Raw genomic sequence first — 9518 nt, forward strand, 5'->3', positions numbered from 1 at the left:
TTTGAACTCAGGGGCAGGACGGGAGGCGACACGGTCTTTTCACAGAGCCGTTACACACCACGCAACTGTCCTCAAAAGCATGAATGAAAAAAGCTAGCCATTCAGCAGCAGGACAAAGCTGGGGTCTTTGTTTAATGTCTTTAGGATTAGACTGGGCAGCAAGTGCCTTTTCCAGGGTAGGCCAGAGAAGATAAGTCCAGTTTGGGACTTCTGTAGGGTTTTCTTTGGTTGTTTTTTTTTTTTTAAGATTTAACTTTATTTAGTTTTGGCTGTGTTGGGTCTTCGTTGCCACGTGCGGGCTTTCTCTAGTTGCATCAAGCAGGGGCTACTCTTCGTTGCGGTGCATGGACTTCTCATTGCGGTGGCTTCCCTTGTTGCGGAGCACGGGCTCTAGGCGCTTCAGTAGCTGTGGCTCACGGGCTTCAGTAGTTGTGGCTCACGGGCTCTAGAGCGCAGGCTCAGTAGTTATGCACATGGGCTTAGTTGCTCTGTGGCCTGTGGGATCTTCCCGAACCAGGGCTTGAACCCGTGTCCCCTGCATTGGCAGGTGGATTCTTAACCACTGAGCCACCAGGGAAGCCCCCAGTTCGGGTTTCAAGTCAGCTCGTGGAGGGACACACCATCGTGGGAGGACACCCAGTTTCTCCCAGGCCAATTGTAACACTTGGGGCCACTGGACGGTGAAGATAACCAGATTTGCTTGTTTGGGGTTTGCTTGTTGATCACTTAGGTTCCTAGATCTCCACCCAGTTTAATTGCTAAAACACCACTCCCAAAGGAGACATCATACTCTTCAGATGTGTAAGGTTTGTCTGCACGGTCTTCAAAAAGCTCTGCTAAGGAGTCCAGCATCTCCTTGTCCACAGGTGGTATCGTCCAGAGTGCCAGCGTCACCCAAAGTTCCCATTGTCCTCAAATGCACCCAGCAGACACTCTGCCCTTTGACATTCAGGGTCTGGTGGAGGGAGCGGAAGTTCAGACTGGGCTGGCTGCGGGCGCGGGCCGCGGAGGCCCCGGCGTGCAGGCGCCGGCAGCCGTACAGCGGGGTCCTTCGTCGGCCCTGGGCAGAGCCGGGCGGCGCCGAGCGAGGGGGGCAAGAGGCTGGCAGCCACGGGGCGTCCGAGCGTCCACGTGCTCAGGACGTTAACTCTTCAGTTTCATGTTTGTTGCAGATCTTGTCTTCATCTGTCATTTGCATCTCGTTTGGGTTATGATTTTTGAGGTTAAAAAAAACTTACCCTTTATACAGTCAAATTTATCAGTCATTTTGTTGGATCGTAGCCTTTAATTGTATGACAGCAAGTCCTGCCCTATCTTGGAACCAGTTGAAGAGTTAATATATATAGTTTTATATTTTTATGGTTTCCTTGTTTACTCTAATCCTTAATTTATCAGAATTTTTTTGAAGCATGGTTTGTGGGGAGGAGGGCATGCGACTTTGTTTCCCCTGAATTGCGAATATTTCCAACCCTGTTTGTTGGCTAACATCCCCTTCCTCTTCTTTTATAACGCATCCTTTATTCTATTTTTGATCTTCATTTCAACTTCTTTCACTTTTTTAATCTGTTTACCAAAAAATATTTCTACTGTAGTGTTAATGTTTGATTTATGGAGGACTTCAAATAATAGGAAAATCTATTCTTTCTCTTCCTGCTGCACTTCTGAATTATTCCACGAAGTTCCAAAAATAATCCTGCTGGTATCTGGTATATTCCATGCCGTTTCGTTTACTCTCCAAAGGTCTCTCAGAAGTAGATTTTATAACTTCCCCTTCATAGCTGGAGAAACTTGAAGTCAGAAAAATAAAGAAACATGCCAAAGTTTCTAATAAATGTTAGCAGACCGATCTGGGAAACGGAATTTCTACACCATTCTATATGATGGAAAATCTCCCATTCTCTGAATCTCAGAGATGTTCCAGGATTTTCATGATCATATTTAGACAGAAATCCATAAATGATTCCTCTGAAAATATTTTTGTTGTTAAGGGTCAATGAAAAGTATGACCAAAAGAGACAGGAAAGGATGGGAAGGAAAGAGGTGGTTTGAATTTGCCTTCTCTATGCTCACGACATCTGCCCTTGACCCCGTGAGCGCCCAGCTTCTCAGATGGTCCGCGGGCGTCTCAGACTCTAAACACACCCACCTCCCCCAGAAACAGACTGCCCTCTCTTCTTTTCCACTTAAACACCCCAGGACCACAGGAGCAGTTATTATGAATCAACATAGTTTCTGTTGGCCCCAGTATAATGTGGATTGATTGTTTATCAACTCTGGGAGAGCAAAGAATTTATAGTACTTTCAAGAGTAACTACTAAAACCACAGTAGCAGGTAAAACGGTAAGTTCATTTGTCTCCTGAAATTGAGATGGAAGTGTCTAGCTTAGGGACAGTGCTCTGTGTATCCCAAATATGATTTTCCTGTAGGAAAAAAAAAAAAAAAAAGAAGACCTCAATAACTTCTATAGTTTTACAGTTTTTAATAGTTTGCAATTTTCAAAAAAAAAAAAACCACCACGCGGTTTCAATTGAGTTAAAAGAAAATACAGCTGATGCTGGACTCCTGGCAAGGGCTGAATTTCTTCACCTTAAATTAGGTAATTCTGTACTAACAGCCCAATCTTACCAAAGAAAACAGGGGTTAAATCTTTAACAGAAATGTTGCTCTCATATAGGAAGTTAATGGCTAACGGTGACATTTATTTTATTAGTATCTCAAGATACTACATCCATGTAGATTTTCTTCTACATGAATGCTTTTGTTCTCAAAATTGTAAAAGAAATTCCTGTCACTGGAGAATTTGATTCTGCATCTTCTTTTATAGATGGTGCTATCATTCATTCTATAAATTCTAGCCACTGAAACTCCAGTTCACCGTTCTCCCAAATACAATTGTCACATAAGCCTAAAGGATTTTTTTTCCTTTGAAGGAGGAACTATTTTATTCCCAAGTAACCAAATACACTTAGAGTATCTAACAGAAATAAATGGTGCATTTTCTCTCAACCCTTAAAATGCTTTCAATTAAAAAACTTTTCCAGAGAGAGAGGAAAATTGCCAATGCTGAGATTTATGCACTAATTGTATTCATGTTGAAATGTGATAGATATTAGGTATTGTGGCAGATTGTGAGATGATATTCATCTCTCTTGTAAAACATATATTCTCATGAGGTAGATGGAAAGTATTAGGTGTTTTGGCCAGAATAAAGTGTATTCCATTTCCAGGAGGCGTTTCACATCAGGACTTTTGTGCAGACCCTGAAAATGAGTATCTGTGTCCTTTAGTGTTTGTGACCTGCCCACGTGATAATTCTGGGGATTATCACCCTCGTTCCATGACTGGGGCAAGGACACACCTCCACGCCATTGGGCTCCTACTTGGAATGTCCCACAGCACAGAATTAGGTATTCAGTTTCACCCCCCGCCCCCCAAAACAAGGAATGTTCAAAAGTCCGCCCACTTGCCTGCTGGGATACCTAAACCTGATTTCTGATAGAGATGGGGCTTGTGCTACCATACAAATCCATTGCTCTTCTAGGAAAATTTTTCAAATCTCAGCGTTCATTCCCAAATGCTAAAAGTTAGTCATGCATCGCCACTTTTTCAAAGTGAACATTTGGGGAAAATGAGACAGTGGTCATGTTTCAAGGAGGGTCCAGGATTTGCTTTTATGTCTCAGCACATCTCAGAATGAATGTCCCTCAGCCTGTTAGCAGGTCACTGTGGTCCTGAAAGAGAGGACAGGGATGGAATCGGGGCAACCCTCTGCGTTGTGAGGGGAGGGACACATGCAGCCCGTCACCCCCCTAAGTGACCCCGGTTTCATCCTGAATGTGTTGGCACGGCCTTGAGGGAGCTTCTTCCTCTGTAGTCATGGCACCTGGGTGCACCTTCTTTGCCCCGGGGCTGCCAAAACCAGACCTGAGCCCCCATCCATCACCAGGTAATTCTGAGAAAGGAAAGCACCTAAGGACATGTGAGTGTGTGACTCACTTTTAACCAGGGCAGGAAGGGCTGCGGGCGAACGATGACACTCCTGTAGCTCCTCCCTCTAAGTCTTCCAGGAGAAAAGAACCGTCGGTACAGTCGCCAGGACATGGAAGCCACCTCAATGCCCATCTGCAGAGGAGTGGATAAAGAAGACGTGGTCCGTATATACAATGGAATATTTCTCAGCCATAAAACAATGAAATGATGCCATCTGCAGCAACATGGATAGACCTAGAGATGATCATACTAAATGAAGTCAGTCAGACAGAGAAAGATAAATACCATATGATATCACTTACATGTGGAATTTAAAATATGATACAAATGAACTTACTTATAAAAAGAAACAGATCCACAGACACAGAAAACAAACTTACGCGAGTTCCCTGCTGGTCTAGTTGTTAGGATTCGGTGCTTTAACCGCCATGGGCTGGGTTCAATCCCTGGTCGGGAAGCTGGGACCCCACAAGCTGTGCAGCACGGCCCCCAAAAAAAAAGAAAACAAACTTGTGGTTACCAAAGGGGAAAGTGTGGGGCTGAATAAGTTAGAAGTTTGGGATTAACAGATACACACGACTACATATAAAATAGATAAACGGCAAAGTCCTACCCCATAGACTGTATTCAATATCTTGTAATAACCTATAATGGAAAAGAATCTGAAAAGGAATAGGTATATATAGAATCACGTTGCTGTACACCTTAAGCATTGTAAATCAACTATACTTCAATAAAGATAGACTAGAATAGAATAAAATTAAATTAAGTTAAATTAAATTTTTCAAAAAAGAACCATCAGACAAGGAGTTTTTAGAACTCGGGTACGAACTGTGTCCACAACTGTGAAGTGATGTGTGTCCTTTGTTTCGAGAAATTGGACCAATTCGGGGATTCATTAGAACAACAGTGGAGGTCATGACTGTGGCTTTGTGGCTGACCTGTCAGCAGGGTCCCCCAGACCCATGCCTGTGGGCACAGCCCTGGTGGTAGGTTGGGCTGAAAGCGACAGGCCTGTCACGGGGTGTGACCCTAGGGACCTGATGCTGCCACCCCGTTACGGTGACGATCATGAGCACATCAGTGTCATTCCTTATAAAGAATTGATTCTCTGACGGGAAAACACATACTCAGATCTCTTTCCGGATCCCCGAAAACACCAATTTTGCTCTTCATCCTGTTTGAAATTCAAACTCCAATATCACACCCACCAGCAAATCCTATGGGCTTCACAGCTGAAACCTTTTTCTGATCTGCTCATTGGCCCTCAGCCTCCATTCTCTGCACTTCCCGCAGTCACGGAACAGGGAACTTTTCTGGGCACGTGACGATCACATCTCCCACCCTGCCTTGCAGCCGGCCGTGGCCACCTCAATGGAGGCAGATGTAGTATGAACCCCCGGGCTTCCACTTCTGTGATGACAGCTGTGTCAAACTGGACCACCCTCCCCCAGTAGTCACTTCTGCCACCACCCAGAACACACCCCAGCTGCCACTTGTCTACAAAGGAACAATCGAACAAATGTCTGTTTGCGCTTCCCACACCTTTGTCCTCTCAGAGGAGGAACCACCCTTTCTCCTGTTCAGGCTAAGCCTTCTCTGTGCCCCTGATTCTATACTCTCTTTATCCATCTTAGATGTTGTGCCATGAGTGATTTCCTGGACTCTTCATTTTTTCCCTCCCTACTGCCTGTTTTCTTAAAGCGTTGGGACCTGGGACATTCAGCCATTCTTTAAAACCTTCTACCTTGTCATCTTCGCTCAGACCCATCTTAACCCTTCCCTGCACAGAACCAAGCCACTTGGAATCCTTCCCCACCAACTACTCGTTGTTATTTCTTTTGGAAAATTATACCATTTCTTGTTTTCCTTTTTCTAAATACAAAAATAGTCTACATTCACTGCAGAATATTTGGAAGATCTAGGCAAGCATACAGAGGAAATAAAAATCGCATGTAATCCTACAACTTGGCAACAACTCATCATTCATATGTGCATTTTTTTCATATGTGCACTCAAAAAAAATAAAACTGGGATCACATTTTTCTGTTCTGTTGTTTCTCCTTAATGGTAAATCATGAACCTCTTCCCATGTCAAAAACATGATTTTTAAATGGCGTCATGGTATCCCACTTTCGGGACATGCCAGAAGGTACGTGGTCATATCCTCACCGCTGCTCAGTCCAAGGGTTTAGATTTTCTTGTTCTGTGAGAGCTTCTTGGACCACCAGCTCTCATGTACGTTCTTTACTGATGTGGAATTAACACAGATTCCAAACACTACACCAAGTGACACGCACCTATTTTGAGGCTCTTGAAGCATAACTGCTGAATTGTTTTCAAAAGATGCTTGAATCAACATGTACTACAGAGAGCAGTGTGGGAGAGGATCCGTGTCCCCCTGTTCTTGCTAATTCATAGCCAACACAACGAGCGAAAATGTTTGCATTGTAGTTCGAGGCCAATTATGTTATTGCATTTGCATTTGCCATGGGTGCGTCTCCCTTTATGAAAACAGTCTGTCCTGTTGTGTTCTCTCACTTTCCATCTAACGTGTTTCTAGTGTCCTTATTTGCTCATTAAAAGAAAAAACTCTTTATGTATTATTACTATTAATTCTAGTTTGTTAGGAATACCTTTGCCAGCTTCTCATTTGTTTTTCCATTTCTTGTTTATGGAAGTGATTTTTTTAAATGTGGATGGAATCAAACCTATCAATATTTTTTCTCCTTCTTTTGGCCTTCCCCTTCCCCCTGTTGTACCCTTAGCCTCTGCACTCAACCTTCTCTCCCTACATGTTGCTAGACTCTTCTCCAAGCGACAGCAGCCGGCAACCCCAACTCTACCCCCTAAAAAGCATCTTTGCTGCTCTTTGCCTGTGGTCTGGCTGAGGAACTCTGCTCTCTTGGGTTTCCCCCTGCATCTCAGATCGTATTTTTTAAAGTTTATTTATATATGTGTTTTTGTCTTTAACAGATAATAGAGAGGTTTTAGGTTCTCGGCAAAATTACGAGAAAGGCGCAGAGATTTCCCATGCCTCTCTGCCCCCCACGCAGGCACAGCCTTCACCATCAATGTCATTATCAATGTCGAGGGAGCCGCACTGAGGCGTCATGGTCAGATGGTCTTTGTCTGCCTTCTCTGTCTCTGCCCTTGCCTCTCACACCGGTGTCCCTGGGGTCTGGTCTTGGTTGTCTTCTGTCCCCATCCTGCCGCCTCTCTCAGGGCACATGACGCTCCCAGGAGTGATGCTCTGGTGCTTTTAGCACCACACCTTCGGTTCAGCCCCTCTCTTGGCCTCCACACCTGTTACTCTCAGCTGCTCACTGTGTCCCTTCAGAAACACGTCCCAAAGCCATCTTCACACACCCTGTTTCCCTTCCTCATTCTCTTCTTTGGTGCAAATCCGCGTCTTCTCTCCGTTCCCTAAACTGGAAATGCTAGAGTCTTCCTTCACATCCCACATGCAATCACTGAGCATATCCTGCTGATTCTTCTTGTAATTTCTTGGATCATATTCCCCTCCCCTTCCACCACACTGCCATAATTCAGACCTGTTTTTAACCTTAACTTTGCAATCAACAGATGGATTTCACAGTTAAAAGAGTTCAGGGTATCTAGCAGACAGATACGTCATTTGTAGAACGGAAGTGATCTGATCGTTTGTACGGTTGCTTTGAGAATTAAATAAGATGAAAGAGGTAAAGTACTTAGTGTGGTTCCTGGTAGATAGGAAGGGTCCAGTAGATGTCAGCTCTTAAAATTAATTATCACACAGCTTCTGAGTCACACATCCACAAGGCCGACTGCCACGTTGCTGCCGTAATTCTCTTCCTAAAATGCAAACCAGATCCCCGTCTCCCTAAATATGTCAGGGGTAAAGGCCAAACACCTTAATATAACACAAGACTGTCCACGAGGAGCCCTGCTTACACCTCTGACCCTGTGTCTCCTGATCTATGCCCCATGTTTCAGCCTTGCTGAATGTAGGTGTCAGCTATTGCCTTAATAATGTCACATAACAACCATCCCCATGTACCTGGGTCTGCAGGATGAGTCTGATTTGGCTCCAGTGGGTTAAGATGGGCTTAGCTGGCATGTGGGCTGCAGACCGTAGCTTGGGTTTAAATCTGCTCCATTTGTGTGGGTTCTGGGGCCCAGACTGAAGGCACAGTCACCGCTTGGTGCCTGCTCCTTTCATGGCTGATATTTATTGACCAGAGCAAGTCACAGGACCAAACCCAGGAACCGTGATGTGGGGAAGTACACTGTGCCCGCAATGGAGGAGGGAAGGGGGAATGGTTGCCAACAGGAACCCAGCCTGCAGCACTGGGTTGCTGCCCCCAACCTCCCCAGGAGCCCTGCTGCTTTACACTCCTTGCCTTTGCCATTCAGCTCTTTTGTGAGATGGCCTCACCATACCCGCCTCAACTTTCTTCCACTTAACCAACGTGTATCAGCCTTGTAGGGCTCAGCTCAGCTGTCACCTCCTCAAGAAAGCCTTTCCATCTGCCCCCGTAGATCTGGCCTCGGTCTCCTCTGGACGCTCCTGTTCACCTGAGCATTGCAGATTTGTGGGCGAGGTTTGTCCCCTCCCTTCTGTGCCTGACATCAGATCCTTAGACACTATTGCTGTGGTTGAATGGTGAATAGCTGAAGTCGGTCTAATCAACCCCTCTCTCATTCAACCCGTGTGTCGTTGGCTCCTGTCAAGCCATCCCTTTTCTCTCATAAAAATGTCTGAAAATAAAGAACACCAGCAGGTACTGCAAACCAGATATTCTTTTGGATACTGGTATTGCGCACTGGATATTCTCAGGTAACATCTGGTCATGTCTACTTACTCAAAGAGGGACCCTGGATTGTACCGGCCAGGCCAGAGTTTACACAGGAAGCAATTTTCTAATTGACAATTTCAAACCTGGGTACAAAGGGTAAATGCTGCTCATGCGGATGGGGCCACAGGTAATCAGCCAGGTGGGTGGAGCAGTCCGTGTTGCATGCCCACGGGGGGCGCGCGCCCCCAAGAGTGCGCTCTGTTCCTTTACAACTAAACTCAAAGCTCCTCCCACGAGCCCCTGGGTCTGCTCGCCTTTCCCCTGATACTACGCGTGGGAACCTCCCCAGACCCAGGAGAGAGCAGGGTCTGATCCACTGGCAGACGTTGTCTCATAGAAACTCATGCTGGTCTAGACTTCAAACATGAGGCAGTCTCACTAGAAATATTTTGAAACCAAAATAAATAAAAAAGAAAAAAGTGGAAAAGAGTCAAACAGGCAATTATTTGTAATAGAAAAAACTATTGATTTTCCTTTTTTGATACATAGTCTAAATTATCCCTCAAGAAAAGTAGCAATGCATCTTTAAACAGATTTATTGGTTCTGGGAGGGAAAAATGTGTTATTTAACTTCAATGCTATTGGATTTTTCTTTTACGCTAGATGTGGAAATACCACAGATGAACAGAAACAGGGTAGAGAAATTCTTTCAAGGATCACAGTTATTTTGGATCCCAGGGTAAGATATT

At 44.9% G+C, this 9518-nt stretch overlaps 1 pseudogene; it reads right to left on the bottom strand.

The window, feature by feature from the left end:
* Positions 1-594: 594 nt before the first annotated feature.
* On the bottom strand, positions 595-7106 carry LOC131742763 (frataxin, mitochondrial pseudogene; annotated as a pseudogene).
* Positions 7107-9518: the final 2412 nt, after the last annotated feature.

The sequence above is a fragment of the Kogia breviceps genome, chromosome 15 (assembly GCF_026419965.1).
Source record: "Kogia breviceps isolate mKogBre1 chromosome 15, mKogBre1 haplotype 1, whole genome shotgun sequence".
In the NCBI taxonomy this organism is placed as follows: domain Eukaryota; kingdom Metazoa; phylum Chordata; class Mammalia; order Artiodactyla; family Physeteridae; genus Kogia; species Kogia breviceps.